The sequence below is a fragment of the Cebus imitator genome, unplaced genomic scaffold, assembly GCF_001604975.1.
Source record: "Cebus imitator isolate Cc_AM_T3 unplaced genomic scaffold, Cebus_imitator-1.0 Scaffold515, whole genome shotgun sequence".
Classification (NCBI taxonomy): Eukaryota; Metazoa; Chordata; class Mammalia; order Primates; family Cebidae; genus Cebus; species Cebus imitator.
Genome location: NW_016107830.1, coordinates 417,604 through 436,919, shown reverse-complemented (window position 1 = coordinate 436,919; position 19,316 = coordinate 417,604). Strand labels below are relative to the sequence as shown.

General features: G+C 38.1%; 1 protein-coding gene across 2 annotated transcripts in view; it reads left to right on the top strand.

Moving 5' to 3' along the window:
- KIAA0825 (KIAA0825 ortholog) overlaps window positions 1-19,316 on the top strand; it is a 443,396-nt gene that overhangs the window by 11,056 nt on the left and 413,024 nt on the right. For both annotated transcript variants that reach the window (XM_037733312.1, XM_037733313.1), the window contains exon 2: window positions 18,639-18,786. The gene's annotated coding sequence lies outside the window, so the exon portion shown is untranslated. The remainder of the gene's footprint in view (window positions 1-18,638; window positions 18,787-19,316) is intronic.

Genomic DNA, 19,316 nt, shown 5'->3' with positions numbered 1-19,316 from the left:
TCTCGGCTCACCGCAACCTCCGCCTCCTGGGTTCAGGCAATTCTCCTGCCTCAGCTTCCCGAGTAGCTGGGATTACAGGCACGCGCCACCATGCCCAGCTGACTTTTTGTATTTTTAGTAGAGACGGGGTTTCACCATGCTGACCAGGATGGTCTCGATCTCTTGACCTCGTGATCCACCCGCCTCGGCCTCCCAAAGTGCTGGGATTACAGGCTTGAGCCACCGTGCCCAGCCGAGCCTTTTTTTTTTTTAAGTTGGTGCTCTAGTCGCCTGTTGAAGAGGCCCTGGGTCTGAGTTTTTTCCCCTGTGGCAAGTCACTGTGCTGGCTTAATCAGCGGCACTGAGATTTGTGGCGCTTTTTTTGCCCTGGAATCTACTGTCCTGGTTCCCTGCTCGGTCCCCTTTTAAACAGACGAATGGGCGACTTCCTGTGGCTCCAATCGCCAGCCAAAGGGGCACCGGGACCGTTGTATTTTGTACGGAGAACCGCTGCTCCGGGGCGCCGATAATGCTGCCGCGTGGGGCAAAGCAGCGGCGCCAGCTGAAACAGCTGCGCTGGCGACCCGTGGAGCTCCTCCGCCTGGGAATTTCCTAGTCTGTGGGCAATAAAAATGCAGCGTCCACTCACCCTCTGTGCTTTCACTGGAAGCTGCAATCCTGAGCTGTTCCTAAACGGCCATCTTGGATCGATCCTCGTTTTGTTTTGTTTTTAATAAACTCACTGTTTTAAAATAAGATCTGTGGCTCCAACTGTCAAGTCAAACAGACTTGGATTCGAATCCCAACTCTAACACTAGTTGTATGACAGTGAGAAAGTTACTTTTCTACTGTTTCATTATTTGTAAAATGGGAATAATGATGTCTTCATAGGCCTTTTGTGAAGATTAAGTAAAATAATGCATACATAGAGTTTAATATAGTGCCTGGTATAGTCAGCACTTTATTTGTTCAAATTCCCCTAGAAGCAGATGCCAAAAGGAGATTAGATGTACAAGATGTTTATTGGGGAAACTGCTTGAGAAGAAGAAAATAGAGGGAGCAAGAGTAGGAAGTGCATTCAGACCTCAATGCATGTCTGACGGCCTAAAAAGAAAAGAAGGAAGGAAAAAAGAAGAGTTGAGTAAGAATATTAAAGTGCTGCATTGTTCTAAGAAAGCTGCAACTAGACCAGTGCAGAGTCCAAAAGCCAAAGTCATGTATTAGAGGAATCCCATGTTGCCACGGTATTCAATGTTAGTTATTATTAAAAATGATCAACAGTTGTCATATGCTAAAACTTACAAATACATTTGAATTTCAAATTCTGAATTTTATTGCCTGTCCCACCCCCTCCCGCCCTCAACAAAAGTACAATCCCTACTGCCAGACATTGACATTAACATTTGAGTCATATGTTCTTACACTATCTTCTTTTACAATACAGTTTTGTTAGCCATAACAGGAATCAAAACATCTGTTCCAAATAACGGTTTAAAAATGCAAATATTAGCTAAGCAACTGATTTTTGGCATTAGGTGGATAAACACAGACTGTTGTCTAAATTTCAGATAGCCAATAAATATAATGTAAATCTTTTTCTTTTTTCTGAGACGGTCTCACTTTGTCACCCAGCCTGGAGTACAGTGGTAGAATCACAGCTCGCTGCAGCCTTGAATTCCTGGGCTCAAGCAATCCTGCCACCTCAGCCTCCCAGTAGCTGGGGCTATAGGTGTACACCACTATGTAAAGAACTCCTGTACTCAAGCAATCCTCCTGTGCTGGCCTCTCAAAGTACTGGGATTACAGGCATGAGGCACCATTGCCTGACCTCATGCCTATAATCCCAGCACTTTGGAATCCATAGTTAGAATATAAACCTAAAACTTGAATGTCTATTTGCCTCTTTACCAAAGATACCTCTGTAGCCACAAAGGTAAAAATATAGTTTTATAGGATCCTTCCCACCAGCCCCCATCACTTTTTAGTAGGTAAATGTAGAGATCCATCATTTTAGTGCTTTTCAAATGGCAGGTTATAAGCTATCAATTTGGTGACTCATAGCCTGTGTTTTTGTTTCAGATACATGTGGTTTCAGGATTGGGGATAAAAAAAATGTATTTGTTACTGGGAAACACAGCTGAATTTGAAAACAACTTATTTAGATTAACTATCATACACGAGGAAATGAAGATCAGACAGGTGATTTACATAATGAATAACTCAGGAAACATGTGACTTGAACCAGACGCTAGGTCTTAAGAATCTAAATTTAGGGCTTTTTCTTTTTATCATGCTTCCCGGAAAAGGCTTCTTGTTTGCTCTACTTAGTAGGGCATACAGTTATTCCAGTTGGCTTATATCATAGTGCTATTCTGTTATTTGTTAAGACTTGTTTCTGTTATATAACAAATAACTTTTGTTACTTGTTTGCTAACATTTACTCAAAAGATCTCTTCCCTGACTGTAACCATGGGATATTAGGGAGAGTGTACAGCTGCAGTTGTTTATAGCAGCCAACAGTCATGCCACATCACCAGTTTACTGTCCATTTTCCTTACAGGGAGCATAGCTAATTCAACACTTTAAGTTTAGAGTTTAAACTGACCTATGATAGGAACTCATTTTGAAGAGCATTCTACTGATGAAGGCTGAATTTTTAGTAATATAGATGAATAGTTTCTGTTTCATTTTGTCAAGACATTTCTTTTTCTATTATCTTTTTTATTGTTTTTGAAGATGGAGTCTCACTCTGTCACCCAGGCTAGAGTGCAGTGGTGCAATCTTGGCTCACTGCAACCTCTGCATCCCAGGTTCAAGCGATTCCCCTGTCTCAGCCTCCCAAGTAGCTGGGACTACAGGCATACGCCACCACACCTGGCTAATTTATTTTGTATTTTATTAGAGACGGGGTTTCACTGTGTTGCCCAGGCTGGTCTCCAACTCTGAGCTCAGGCAATCTGTCCCCCTTGGCCTCCCAAAGTGCTAGGATTGCAGGTCTGAGCCACTGTGCCCGGCCCTATGTCCCGACATTTCTTTTTTTTCTGAGACAGAGTCTCACTCTGTCACCCAGGCTGGAAGGCTGGAGTGCAGAGGCATGATCTTGGCTCACTGCAACCTCCACCTCCCAGGTTCAAGCGATTCTCCTGTCTCAGCCTCCCGAGTAGCTGGGATTACAGGCATGTGCCAGCATGCCCAGCTAATTTTTATATTTTTAGTAGAGATGGGGTCTAGACATGTTGGCCAGGCTGGTCTCAAACACCTAACATCAAGTAATCTACTCACCTTGGCCTCCCAAAGTGCTGGGATCACAGACGTGAGCCACTGCACCCTGTCATCATGACATTTCTCATTTTTCTTGACTTTTCAAACCAGTTCATCAAATATTTTTCACTTTAAAAATGCAAGTTTTGTGTATAATCACATAACAATGTATTCCTTTAAATTTTTTCAGATACATCATTCTTTCCTTCTCTAACATGTATTCATGGTAGCCATCAGAAATGCTCACGGGCAGTTTAGGTCTTCCAAGGTGATCCTCTGCTGTTAAGAGCTTTCGGTGGGAAGGAATTTAGGAGTAGGGCTGGGGACCTTCTAGGCTCTGTTTCTATGTTGCTTTCTTTTTTTTTTCTTTTTTGAGACAGAGGCTGGTTCTGTTGCCCAGGCTGCAGTGCAGTCGTCCAATCTTAGCTGACTGCAACCTCCGCATCCTAGGTTTAAGCAATTCTCCTGTTTGAACCTTCCACTCCTGCCTCAGCCTCCCATAGACTTCGTTTCTATGTTGCTTTCTGTACTCTGGTATCTTTTAGTGCTGCCAGTACTTTTCTTTTGATTAACTTTACTTGGTCATTCTCTTTCTAGGGCTTCTCATTTGTCCAGCTCAGCGGATCTCAAGCTTTTTGTCTCAGGAGTCCTTTATACTCTTAAAAATTACTGAGGACTTCAGAGAGTTTATATTTATGTAATTATATCTACTTACATTTTTTGTATTATAAATTAAAATGAAATGTTTTGAAAATATTTAAATAAACCACTACATATTAATACATAAACAACTCTAAAAAAACCCCTCTATTTTCAAAAACAAAAATTTTAGTGGAAGAGTAGTTTTATATTTTGCAAAGTCTCATCAATGTCTGGCTTAGTAAAAGAAAGCTGAATTTCAGATCTGCTTCTGCATTCAGTCTTTAGTGATATGTTGTTTTGGTTGAAGTAGTAAGTGAAATCCAACCTTACACATGTATATAGTTGGAATAAAGGAGCTATATTCTTCACACCTGTAATTCCAGAACTTTGGAAGGCTGAGGCACGTGGATCATGAGGTCAGGAGATCGAGACCATCCTGGCCAACATGGTGAAACTCCATCTCTACTAAATACAAAAAATGAAAAAAACTAGCCGGGTTTGGTGGCACGTATCTGTAGTCTCAGCTACTTGGGAGGCTGAGGCACGAGAATGGCTTGACCCTGGGAGGCAGAAGTGTCATTGAGCCAAGATCATACCACTGCACTCTAGCCTGTCAACAGAGCAAGACTCCATCTCGAAAAAAAAAAAAAGAAAAAAAAAAAAGGCTTTCTGATTGCCCCCCCAAAAAAGAAAGGAGCTATTTAAATGGCCTTTTCAGATTATTGTGAATATTCTTTGATCACCAAAATTTAACAAGTAGAATTTTATTAAAATTTAGTTGCAGTGTAGAATCTGATATCATATCAGTTTACTTTTGGTACTTTATTACTTTAAAATCCCTTGGTGTATTTCATACTTTGAATAAATCTTTTACAAATACATGATTCTGTTACATAATGTACCAGACTTTTGGAAAATATTGATTCATTGAGGTATGCTGATTTTCCCAATCTTAATAGATTTCATTATACAACTTTAAAAATTCCCATTTGTTAATAACACCAGTAGTCTCAAAAGGAGAATCTTGTAGTATTGGAAAACTGTCCATCTGGCATTATATGTATTTTCCAAAATCCTAAGTTTTGCTTGGGAAGCTGAAATTTTATCATTGGCAACAAATACTGTCTGATGTTTTCATTGATGTTACAGCCCAATTAGATTAATTTTGAGAAAATATGTAGTGTACACAAAGGTTAGTAAAAGTATTGATAGTAATTTTTGACCAGGTATAGTGGCTCAGGCCTGTAATCCCAGCACTTTGGGAGGCTGAGGCGGGCAGATCATGAGGTTAAGAGATCAAGACAATCCTGACCAGCATTGTGAAACGCTGTCTCTACTAAAAATACAAAAATTAGCCAGGCATGTTGGCATGCACATGTAGTCCCAGCTACTTGGGAGGCTGAGGCATGGGAATCGCTTGAACTTGGGAGGTAGAGGTTGCGATGAGCCAAGATTGTGACACTGCACTCCTTCTGGGCAACAGAGTGAGACTCTTTCTCAATAAATAAAGAAATAAAAATAAAAGTAGTGCTATAAATTTCCCTCTTAACACTGCCTTAGCTGTGTCCCAGAGTTCCTGTACATTGTATCTTAGTTCTCATTAATTTCAAAAAACTTCTTGATTTCTGCCTTTATTATGTACCCAAAGCTCATTCAGGAGCATGTTTTTCAATTTCCATGTAATTGTATGATTTTGAGTGAAGTTTTTTTTTTTTTTTGAGATGGCGTCTCACTCTGTCACCCAAGCTGGAGTGCAGTGGTATAATCTCAGCTCACGGCAACTTCTGCCCTCTAGATTCAAGTGATTCTCCTGCCTTAGTCTCCTGAGTGGCTGGGGTTACAGGCACCTGCTACCATGCCCAGCTAGTTTTTGTATTTTCAGTCGAGACGGGATTTCACCATGTTGGCCAGGCTGGTCTGGAACTCCTGACCTCAGGTAATCTACCCGCCTTAGCCTCCAAAAGTGCTGGGATTAGAGGCATGAGCCACCACAAACGAATTTTTTAGTCTTGAGTTCTAATTTGATTGTGCTGTGGTTTGAGAAACTGTTATGATTTCAGTTTTTTTGTGTTTGCTGAGGAATATTTTACTTCTGATTATGTGATCAATATTAGAGTATACGTCATGTGGCAATGAGAAGAATGTATATTCTGTTGTTTTTGAATGGAGAGTTCTGTAGATATCTATCAGGTTTATTTGAATGAGAGCTGAGTTCAGACCCTGAATATCTTTGTTAATTTTCTGTCTTGATCATCTATCTAACATTGTCAGTGGGGTATTAAAGTCTCCCACTATTATTGTGTAGGAATCTAAGTCTCTTTGAAGGTCTCTAAGAATTTGCTTTATGAATCTGGGTGCTCCTTTGTTGGGTGCATATATATTTAGGCATAGTTGGATGCATATATATTTAGGGTGCATATATATTTATATTTAGCTCTTCTTATTGAATTGAACTCTTTACCATTATGTAATGTCCTTTGTCTTTTTAAAAAATCTTTGTGTTTAATTGTCTCCTTTGTCAGAAACTAGGATTGTAACCCCTGTTTTTTCCTATTTTCCATATGCTTGGTAAATTTTTCTCCATCCCTTTGTTTTGACCTTATATGTATCATCGCATGTGAGATGGATCTCTGGCAGACAGCATACAATTTTGGTCTTGGTTCTTTATTCAGCTTGCCATTCTGGGTCTTTTCATCAGGGAATTTAGCCCATTTATATTTAAAGTTGATATTGTTATATGTGAATTTAATCCTGTTATCTTGATGCTAGCTGGTTATTTTGCATACTTTTTATGTGGTTGTTTCATAGTGTCATTGGTCTGTGTATATCAGTATGTTTTTATAGTGTCTGGTAGTGTTTTTTCCTTTTTACATTTAGTGCTTCCTTTAGGAGCTCTTGTAAGGCAGGTCTTGGTGCTAACAAATTTTGTCATCATTTGCTTGTCTGAAAAGGATCTTATTTCTCCCTCCCTTATAAAACTTAGTTTGGCTGTATACAAAATTCTGGGTTGGAATTGCTTTTCTTTAAGAATGCTAAATATTGGCCCCCAATATCTTCTGGCTTGCAGGGTTTCTGCTGAGATGTTCACTGTTAAGTCTCATGGGCTTCCCTTTGTAAGTGACCTCTCATGCTGCCTATATTAGTGCATTCTCACTCTGCTGTAAGGACATACCCAACACCAGGTGTGGTGGCTCACACCTGTAATCCCAGCACTTTGAGAAGCTGAGGTGGGTGGATCATGTGGTCAAAAGTTCAAGACCAGTCTAGCCAAGATGATGAAACCCTGTCTCTACTAAAAATACAAAAATTAGCTGGGCACAGTGGCAGGCACCTGTAATCCCAGCTACTTGGGAGGTTGAGGCAGGACAATCATTTAAACCCATGTGGCAGAGGTTGCAGTGAGCCAAGATTGCACCACTGCACTCCAGCCTGAGCAACAGAGGACATACCTGAGACTGGGTAATTTATAAAAGAAAGAGGTTTAATTGACTCACAGTTCCTCAGGAAACTTACACTCATGGTAGAAGGGGAAGCAAACACATACTTCTTCACAAGGCAGCAGGAGAGAGAAGAATGAGAGCCAAGCGAAGAGGGAAGCCCCTTATAAAACCATCAGATCTCCTGAAAACTCACTCACTATCATGACAGCAGCATGAGGGTAAGCACTCCCTTGATTCAATTACCCCCCAGAGGGTTCCTCCCACAACACGTTGGGATTATGAGAACTACTATTCAAGATGAGATTTGGATTGAGATTTGGATGGGGACACAGCCAAACTACATCACTGCCCTTAACAATTTTTCTTCTATTTCCACATTGGAGAATCTGACGATTATGTGTCTTGGGGCTGATCTTCTCATGGAATATCTTATTGGGGTTCTCTGCATTCCTGAATTTGAATGTTGCCCTATCTAGCATGGTTGTGGAAGTTCTCACGGATGATATCCTGAAATATGTTTTCAACATTGGTCCCATTCTTCTCAGTTCTTTCAGGTACACCAATAAGTCATAGATTTAATCTTTTACATAACCCGATATTTTTTGGAAATTTTGTTCATTCCTTTTTATTCTCTTTTTCTCTATTCTTGTCTGCCTGTCTTCTTTCAAAAAGACAGTTTTCAAGCTCTGAGATTCTTTCCTCCTCTTGGACTGTTCTGCTATTAATACTTGCAATTGCATTATGAAATTCTTGTATTGTGTTTTTCAGCTCTATCTGGCCAGTTATATCATCTATCTTGGATATTTTGTCAGCTCCTGCAATGTTTTATTGTGATTCTTAGCTTCCTTGCATTGAGTTAGGACATGCTTCTTTAGTTTGGTGGTTTGTTTTGATCCATATTCTGAGGTCTACTTCTGTTATTGCAGCCATATCAGCCTCAGCCCCTTTCCAGAATCTTGCAGGAAAGATGATGTGATCATTTGAAGGAAAGAATGCACTCTGGCCTCTTTGAGTTTTCAGCATTCTTGCACTGATTCTCATCTTCGTGGGCTTTATCTACCTTTAATCTTTGAGGTTTCTGACCTTTGGATGGGGTTTTGGGGGTTTTTGTTGTTGTTTTCTTTTTTAACAGTCTGCCCACTTTTCCATAGGACTGCTGCAGTTTGCTGGGCATCTGCTTCAGTCCCTAGTCACCTCAGATTTTCCAGTATCTGGAGGTATCACCAGTGAAGGCTATGAAATAGCAAAGATGGCAGCCTGCTCCTACCACTGGAAGCTTTGTCCCAGTGGGGTACAGACTTGTTGCTGGCCCAAAAGTACATGTAGGAGGTTATTGGAGACTCCAGTTAGGAGATCTCATCCAGCCAAAAGGAACAGGATTGTGGGGACCTTACTTGAAGAAGCAGCTTAGCTCCACTTTAGTAGAGCAGCCATGCTGTGCTGGGGTACTCTTTTCACTCCCCATCAGGTTGGGCTTTCCAAAACCTAGAGGCCAGAACAGCTAAGTTTCTGGAACAGATAAGTTGCAGGAATGGTTAAGTTGCTGAAACAGCAAAGATAGTGGGCCACCCCTCCCTCTAGGAACTCTTTCCTAGGAAGTTTTCAAACCTTGTGGGCTAAAGAATGTCAGTGGGAGTAGCTGGAGGTCCCCCATTGCAAAGTCCAACCCACTGAGGAGGAGCGGATTGGGGATCCACTTAAGGAAGAAATCTGGTCATGCTTTTGTAGAGTAGCTATGCTGTGCTGGGGTACTGTTTCCACCCCCTGGTGGTTTTGACTCTCCTAACCCCACAAGCTGGAATGGCTGAGTTGTCCAAGCAACCTCAAGTATTCCTTTATAGCAACGCAAACAGACTAACATAGAGAGATAAGCAAATCAATGATTCAGAGAGCACAGGGTGACAAGTGCCCTAACAGAGGCATAATCAAGTTATGGTCATAGTACTAAATATACATGGTAAACGGAAAGTGACATAATCCTTCTCTTTATGTGTTTTCAGTTTAGTGAGAGAGATGACAAAAATGATATAAAATACAAAGTGCTATAAAGGAAATATCCCCACTGATGGGACAGGGAAGAAACGTTTCTAATTCTGTCCGTTGTGTATGAGGGTTTCCATTTCTCCACATCCTCCCCATCACTGGCTGTTTCTGTCTTTTGATTATAGACATTCTAGTAAGTTGTGAAGTGGCAGCACTTCCCAAATTAATCTACAGATTTAATGCAATTCCTATAAAAACTAGCTGATATCTGATGTGGTCTCAATTTGTATTTCTCTAATGATGTTAAACAGTATTGCGTGTACTTACTGGCTATTTGTATTATCTTCTTTGGAGAAATTTCAAATTCTTGGCCATTTTCAAATTGAGTTATTTATCTTTGTACTGTTGAATTGTACTAGTTCCCCCTATTTTGGGGGGACAACCCATGGCAGTATTGATCATAATTTAGAGTTTCAGAATAAACTTGATAAAACAGAAATCAGACTACATTCCTCTGAGCTCCAAAATCTCAGTGGCATTCCATTGCATTCTGCAGTCTTATTGGGGTAGGGAATGCTGTGAAGATTTTGTACTTGTTCTTTATGTATTCTAAGATACATGATTTGCATACATTTCTCCCATTCTGTAGGTTGTCTTTTCACTTTATTGGTGATCTTTGAAACACAGCAGTTTTAAATTTTAATGCAGTCCAATTTATCAATTTTTTTCTTTTGTTGATTCTGCTTTTGGTATTACATCTAAGAAACCATTGCCTACTCCTGTATCAAGAAGATTTGCACCTATGATCTGTTCTGAGAATTTTTCTGTTTTAGTTCTTATATTTAAGTTTTTGATCAATTTTGAGTTAATTATTTTGGTATCCTATGAGGAAAGAGTCCAGTATAATTCTTTTTATGTTCATATTTAGTGTCTCAGCAACATTTTTTGAGAAAACTAATATTTTCCCCATTACCTTTTCATGGAACCTTCATCAAAAATCAGTTGAAATACAGGAAACTCAACAGCAAAAAACCCAAATAATCAGATTTTAAAATAGGCACAGGATCTGAATAGGCATTTCTCAAAAAAAGTCATACAAGTGCCCAGTAAGTATGTGAAAACATGCTCAACATCACTAGTCATCAGGGAAATGCAACTCAAAATCACAATGAAGTATCATCTCACCCCAGTTAGAATGGCTATTATTAAAAAGACAAAAGTACCAAATGCTATCAAGAATGCACAGAAAAAGGAAATTTTACATACTGTTGGTGGAAATGTAAATTAGCACAATCATGATAGAAAACAATATTCAGCTTTCTAAAAAAAAAAACTGAAAATAGAACTACAATATGATCCACCTGTCCCACTAATGAGTATTCATCTAAAGGAAAGGAAATCAGTATATTGATGAAATATCTTCAGCCCCATATTTATTGCAGCACTAGTAACAATAGCCAAGATATAAAATCAACCTAAGCATCTATCAGCAAATGAATGGATAAAGAAAATGGGGTATACAGTCATGTGCCACATAGCGACATTTTGTTCAACTAAAGACCACAAATATGATAGTGGTCCCATATGATTATAATGGCTCTGAAAATTTTCTGTTGCCCAGTGATATCATAACTATCATATGAGTGTAATGCATTACTTGTGTTTGTGATAATGCTAGTGTAAACAAACCTACCAGTTTTATAAAAATAAACATAATTATGTACAATGCATATAATGCATAATAGTTGATAATGATAATAAATGACTATGTTACTGGCTTATGTATTTACTATATATTTCATTATTATTTTAGCATATTCTTCTTCTACTGATAAGAAAAATACAGTTAATTGTAAAACAGCTTCAAGCAAGTCCTTCAGGTGATCTTCCAGAAAAAAGCATTGTTATAGGATATTCCAAAAAAAAAAAAAAAAGCATTGTTAATACTGCTCCATGCTTATTATTGCTCGTGAAGTCCTTCCAGGGGCACAAAATGTAGATGTGGAAGTCTGTGATATTGGTCATCCTGACCCAGTGTAGGCCTAAGCTAATGTGTGTGTTTGTTTTTTTATTTTTTAACGAAATAGTTTAAAACATTTAAAGAAGTCTTAAAATATTTTTTTAAAACTTACAGAATAAGGCTATAAAGGTAAATATTTTGTATAGTGTGTTTTAGGCTGTGTTATTACACGAAAGTAAAAAATAATTTTATGTTTATAAAGTAAAAAAGTTACAGTAAGCTAAGATTTATTATTGACAAAAGAAAAATACTTTTTACAAATATAGTGTAACCTAAGTGTACAGTGTTTACATAGTCTACAGTAGTGTGCAGTAATGTCCTAGGCCTTCACATTCACTCTCCATTTGCTGACTCACCCAAAGCAACTTCCAGTCCTGTAAGCTACATGTATAATAACTGCCCTCTACTGGTGTACCATTTTTCTTTGTCTTTTATATTATATTTTACTGTACATTTCTATGTTTAGATATACAAATACCATTGTGTTGCAATTGCCTGCAATATTTAGTATAGTCACATGCTATACCAGTTTGTAGCCCAGGAGCTATAAGCAATACCATATAACTATACCATCTAAGTTTGTGTAAGTATACTATATGTTGTTCACACAATGAAAAAATCACCTAATGGTGCACTTCTCAGAATATATCACCATCTTTAAGTGACATATGACTATATACAGAATGGGATGTGTTTGTCTTGGATATCAGGGTAATTCTGTCATCATAGAATGTGTTGGAAAGTTTCTTTCCTTCATTTTCTGAAATAGCTATTAATTTCTTTCTAAACATTTTTATTCATCATATGAAATGTGTAATATTGTGTTTTTTCTTTCATTCAGTAAAATATATTTTCTAATATTGCTGTCACTTTTTTTGATGCATTGGTTACTTAGAAATGTATTCTTTAACTTCCAAATATTGTGGGTGTTCTAGATTTCTTTCTGCTATTGATTTCTAATTTAATTCAGTTGTCTTATGATTTTGTTGTTTTAAAATTTATTGAGACTTGTTTATGACCTAGGTACATGATCTATTTTGGAGAATGTTCTTGATGTTTGCAAAAAAAAAAAAAAAAATATATCTGGGCATAGATATATATATAGATATAGATATATATGCGGAGATGATGTAAATTGGGCTATAGATTCTTGCAAAAAAAAAAAAAAAAAGTGTTTTCTCAGCCAGCATCATACCGAATGGGCAAAAGCTGGGAGCATTCCCTTTAAAAACTGGGACAAGAAAAGGATGCCCTCTTGCAACACTCGTATTCAGCATAGTATTGGGAATCCTGGCCAGAGCAATAAGGCAAGATAAAGAAAGAAATGGCATCCAAATAGGAAGAGAGGAAGTCTTACTATCCCTGTTTGCAGATGACATGGTTGTATATGTAGAAAACCACATAGTGTCAGCCCAAAAGCTCCTTTAGAGGATTAAAAAAAAAAAACTTCAGCAAATTTTCAGGATACAAAATCAACATTTAAAAATTGCTAGCATTCCTATACATTGACAACAACCAAGCATGGAACATAATCCCATTTGCAATTGCCACAAAAAGAATAAAATACCTAGGAAAACAGCTAAACAGGGAGGTGAAAGATCTCTACAATGACAATTATAAAACACTGATGAAAGAAATCAGAGATGACACAAACAAATGGGAAAACATTCCATGCTCATGGATTGATAGACTCAGTATCATTAAAATTGACATACTGCCCAAAGCAATTTACAGATTCAGTGCTACTCCTATCAAACTACCAATGACATTCTTCAGAGACTAGAAAAAAACTATTTTAAAATTTGTATGGAACAAAATAAGCCCAAATAGCCAAGGCAATCCTTAGCAGAAAGAACAATGCCAGAGACATCACATTACCCAATTTTTAACTACTTCTGGGCTATAGTAACCAAAACACCATGTTACAATATAAAAACAGACACACAGACCAATGGAAAAGGATAGAGAGCCCAGAAATAAAGCCACATACCTACAATTGTGATCTTTGTCAAAGTTGACAAAAACAAACAATGGGGAAATGATCCTTTTCAATAAATGGTGCTGGGATAACTGGCTAGCCATATGCAGAAGGTTGAAGCTGGACCCCTTACTTATATGATATACAAAAATTGACTAACATGGATTAAAGACTTAAATGTAAAACCCAAAATTATAAGTCCCTGGAAGACAACCTAGGAAATACAGTTCTGGTCATAGGAACTAGCAAAGATTTCATGACAAAGATGCCAAAAGCAATTGCAAAAAAAAAGCAAAAATTAACATAGTACCAAATTAAGAGCTTCTTCACAGCAAAAGAAACCACAAACAGAATAAAAAGATAACCTACAGAGTGGGAGAAAATATTTGCAAACTATACATCTGACAATAAAGTCCAGGCTGAGGCGGTCTGAGATGAAGATGCAGAACATGTTGGGAACTGGAGCAAAGATAACTCTTGTTATACTTTAACAAAGAGACTGGTGGCATTTTGCCCCTGCCCTAGAGATTTGTGGCACTTTGAACTTGAGATAGATGATTTAGTGTACCTAGAGGAAGAAATTTCTAGGCAGCAAAGCATTTAGGATGTAACTTGGATTCTCTTAAAAGCATTCAGCTTTATACATTCACAAAGAGATGGTTTGGAATTGAAGCTTATTTTTAAAAGGAAAGCAGAGCATAGAAGTTTAGAAACTGCAGTTAGATGATGTGATAGAAAAGAAAAACCCATCTTCTGAGGAGAAATTCGAGCAACTGCAGAAATTTTCATAAGTAATAAGAGGCCTGATGTTAATTGCCAAGATAGTGGGGAAAGTGTTTTCAGGGCACATCAAAAGTCTTCACATCGGCTCCTCCCATCACAAGCTAGGAAGCCTCGGAGGAAAAAATGGTTTCATGGGCTCGGCCTAGGGCCTTGCTCCTGTGTGCAGTCTTGGGACTTTGTGCCCTGTGTACCAGCTGTGGCTAAAAGGGACAGCTCAGGCCATTGCTTCAAAGGGTATAAGCTTCAAGCCATGCTGACACATGGTGTTGGGCCTGTGGTTGTACAAAAATAAAGAATTGAGCTTTGAGAACCTCTGCCTAGAATTCAGAGGATGTATGGAAATGCATGGATGTCCAGGCAGATGTGTGCTGCAGGGGTGGAGCCCTCATAGAGAACCTCTGCTAGGGCAGTGCGGAAGGGAAATGTGGAGTGGGAGCTCCCCACAGAGTCTCCACTGGGTCACTGCCAAGTGAAATGTGAGAAGAGAGCCACCATACTTGAGACCCCAGCATGGTAGATCCACCAACAGCTTGCACCTTGCACCTGGAAAAGCCACAGACATTCAATGCCAGCCTGTGAAAGCAGCCAGAAGGGGGACTATACCCTGAAAAGCTGCAGGGGGGGAGTTGCCCAGGGCTGCAGAAGCCCACCTCTTACATCAGCATGCCTCAGGTGTGAGACATGAAGTCAAAGAAGATTATTTTGGAGCTTTAAGATTTGACTGCCCTGCTGGATTTTGGATATTTTGGAGCCTATAGCCCCTTTGTTTGGGCCAATTTTTCCCATTTGGAATGGGTGTATTTACTTAATGGCTGTACCCCTACTGTATCTAGGAAGTAATTAACTTGCTTTTGATTTTACATAGACAGAAGGGACTTGCCTTATCTCAGATGAAACTTTGGACTGTGGATTTTTTAGTTATTGCTGAAATGAATTAAGATTTTGGGGGACTGTTGTGAGGCTTGATTAGTCTTGAAATGTGAGTACCCAAGGTTTGGGAGGGGCCAGGGCAGAATGATATGGCTTGGCTGTGTCCCCACCCAAATCTCATCTTGAATTATAGCTGCCATAATTTCCACATGTTGTGGGAGGGACCCAGTGGGAGGTAACTGAATCAAGGGGGTGAGTCTTTCCCATGCTGTTCTCATGATAGTGAATAAGTCTCATGAGATGTGATGTTTTTATAAATGGGAATTCCTTGGCATAGGCACAAGCTCTGTTGCCTACTGCTGTGTGACACATGTCTTTGCTCCTCCATCCTTTCACCTTCTGCCGTGATTGAGAGGCCTCCCCAGCCATGTGGAACTGTGAGTCCATTAAACCTATTTTTCTTTATAAATTACCCAGTCTCTGGTATTTCTTCATAGCAGTGTGAAAATGGACTAATACAGTCTCTAATGTGAAAAACCATTTTTTTTTCAAATGTCAAGTAGTCCTTGGCTATGCATTCATATTAGAAAAAAGAAAACATAAAACTACATAGAAATTATTTGGATAACACTGATTTTACTGGTATACTTTGCTTTAGAGTGAACAGATGGGGAATGATCAGTATGCTAAAGTCAGCTAAAGACCAGAATGAAGTAGGGGTACCCATGCCGGTGCTTACCTTCATAGTTTTGTAGACAGTTAATTCATGTCTTGAAGCACACCACTGCTTTCATTTATTTCCCTTTACCCACAGTCAGATCTTTAATTAAAGACAAAAAAAAAAATTACAAAATAGCAGCTTGCACTAAAAGGTAGGGAAGGGAGATTCAGTGTTTCTTGAGCAAACCTTCAATGGATTGTGTTTTTTAGCCTCACTTTTTACTCCACACTCTGCCATGGATATCAGGTCATTCTTTTAATTGCAGCCCTCTTTGCACACATTTTAGAGTTTAGCTTTTTCTATTCTATTTCTTCTATGAATGCTGTTTCATCTGTCTTGCCTTTTATAAATTTGTGGTAATGACTCACTATCTCCATTTTTGTGGGTTTATATTTCTCCTCTCCATAATATAACTTCATTGCCTTTTTAAGGGATATCTGGGGACAGAAGGAAAATGTATGCTGCTTGAGCTTCCTAACCAAAAATTTTATTCATATAATTTTAAACTGTTTTAATGTAAGGCTTACTTGCTTTTTAGCCCTATTTTCTTCTCCTTTTAAACATTTTCTACATTGCTTTCCTTTTTCATAATTGCTGTTTATAGTAGATTATGGAAATGTTTTTAAAGCAACTCTTTTTATTATGGTTATTATTATTTTAGTTACTACTTCTTTCTCTTTCTTTATGCATTCCTTCATCCCACCATCACACACATTTGCCTTTCCTTAAATAACCAGTGTTACCAACATTGACAGTGTGTAGAATATTAAGTATAATTGTTTCCTTTGTCAAACTAATTGACTGAAAGCTATGAAAAAGCACCATTTTCTCTAAAGCCAGCTGACATTGTCATCAAGAAAACAATTTCAGTTATGTATTGATTTTACAAGAAACCTTGTGATTTCAGGTATGGAGTATAGGTGATGTGCTTTATCGCAGTAATGGCTTCCTTGCATTGGCATCCTCACCTTAGTTCTTAGATGGAACTGAACCATTTTCCTCATTATAATGCCATTTTTTACTTTTGTTTTTCAACTATTTCTCAGGGTGGCAAAGTTGTCCATGAGAGTTTATGTCTGTTTCTGATTAAATATCAACTGAAATTTAGCTTGGGATAATGGATGTATACTAGATGTATTTAAGGATTTGTATACTAGACACCATATAAAGACAGGCAATATGAGGACAATTAGTAAATGCTATAAGAAACCATTAGAGCCTGAGCACAGTGGCTCATACTTGTAATCCCAGCACTTGGGGGGTTGAGGCAGGCAGATCACTTGAGGTTAGGAGTTCGAGACCAGCCTGGCCAACACTGAAAAACCCCGTCTCTACTAAAAATGCAAAAATTAGGTGGGTGTAGTGGCACACGCCTATAGTCCCAGCTACTCTACTGGGGAGACTGAGGCTGGAGAATCACTTGAACTTGGGAGGCAGAGGTTGCATTGAGCCAAGATCACACCACTGCACTCCAGCCTGGTGACAAAGTGAGACTCTGTCAAAAAAAAAAAAGGAAAGAAAGCAACCATTGGAGTCTACCTCATATCCATTTCCTAGGCAATCTAACGTAACCAAGAGATCATTTTGGCTGATCATAGATAACAAAATAGTCTTTTATTATTATTATTATTATTATTATTATTATTTAATGCATTTACTGTTTGATGTTTTTTGCTTTTCTTTTTTATAGTAAGACAAGATAAAGAAATAAAAAGTATAGATTTTGGAAATAAAGAAATAAAGCCCATTATTTGTACATGATGTAAAACTACAGGAAAAAATAAGAGTTTATCAAATATCCTGGATGAACCTATCAACCTACCAAAATTATACACATAATACATATTAAACAAAAAAGGGAAAAGTTTTCTGCAAAGAGATATGATATTCAAAATATGGAGTGCCTAGAAATAAATGTAACATTAACAAGAGATGTACAAAACTCCTACGGGAGGCTGGGCGCAGTGGCTCATGCCTATAATCCTGTAATCCCAATACCTTGAGAAGCCAAGGTGGGTGGATCACCTGAGGTTCGAAGTTCGAGGCCAGCCTGGCCAACATGGTGAAACTCCATCTCTTAAAAAAAAAATCCTATGGGGAAAATAAAAGAGCATTATTTTGTAATATGAAGAACTCAATAAGTAAAATTATATACATTACACATGACTTGGAAAACTCAATGCTATACACTTGCCCAACTTTGATAGAAATTCAAAGTAATATCTGTCAAATTCCTAACTTTCTTTGTTTTGGTGAGGAGGTGCAAACACTTGACAAAAGATTCTGAAATTATATAAAAAGGCAAACTGTCAATAGCCAAGAATAATAATAGAATACTTTGGTGCAGGAAAAGACAAATATGTTGGTGGAAGCTTATTAGTGAAAGTGTAGTGCATGGATCCACAGCATTAGTGGCATTACCTGAGACCTTGTTAGAAATGCAAAATCTCAAGCCCCAGCACCAAATCAACTTAATCAGAACCTATTTGTAACAAGATTGCCAGGAATCTGTTTTCAACAGGATCACCCAGAAGAGTGGGGAAAAAATGGTTTTAATAAATAATCTAAAGTAAATAGTAACTAAACAGGAAAAAAAGGCATTTGGATTAAATAGCATTGCTTGTTTTATATGGTGCAACCTCCTGTTACTTTCTTCATGATACATTTCTTTAGGAATGATCAATTTTTAGTGAAAATAGAAGAGATGTTTTAAATATGCATTCTCCAAGGTGCCCCTATTACCTGTGTGGCTATAATCTATGGACCATCTTGTTAATAAGCTTTTCTTAGGTACCTAATCTTCAGGATGTCTTTGTGTATTCCCAGCATCTCTTCTTCTTGACTCAAGTCCATGTGTCATGATTTAATGATAGTACTGTCACTGGCAATCTAGACAACTAATGGGAATATGCCCTCCATCCTATTCTGGCAGTGATAAAGCTTTGTCCAATTATTTTACAGGTACATTTTACCTACTTTGGAAAAAAACTTTGCCAAAGATACTAAAGAAGAGATAGTTCTTCTGCTGACAACTTGTGAGGAAATAATTTTCTGCCTCCTCAGGATTAGAAGATCTGTTTATTCTTAGTGTCTTCTGAAATAAAATTAGGTAAGAAATGTTTTTCTTCATATTTTGAATAATTTGTACTGTGCCTGCTCAGTTTCCTTGAAATCTTCTAGAATTCTATTCCTTTGGCCTCTGAGAGAATACAGTTAGCATTCTTCTTTAGGAAGTTAGTGGGCCAAACAGCTGTCAGCTTTATGATTTACCTGATCTCCAGTGTTAGGGAAAGCACAATCCAACTTTTAACCAAGTCTTCTACACAACACTGCAGCAAGGCCGCCAGCGTTTCTCTTTATGTTTCCTTCTTTGAAATTCCCCATTCTATGCAAACAGTATACTTTTATTTTTAAATTCTTTGTGTGAGATGAAACCACCACTAACTGACTTTACTTGTCTTTAGTTCAAAATCAATGAATTGAATGAAATAATTCGTATTTCTGTTACCCTTTCTCATTTCTAGAAAATAAAATACCACTGCTTATTTAACTTGTGACTTGTCTAAATACGTTGAAAGCATTGACTATAAGGCATAACACTCAGACTCTGAAGGGGAACTGTGACAAGTTCAGTCAAAA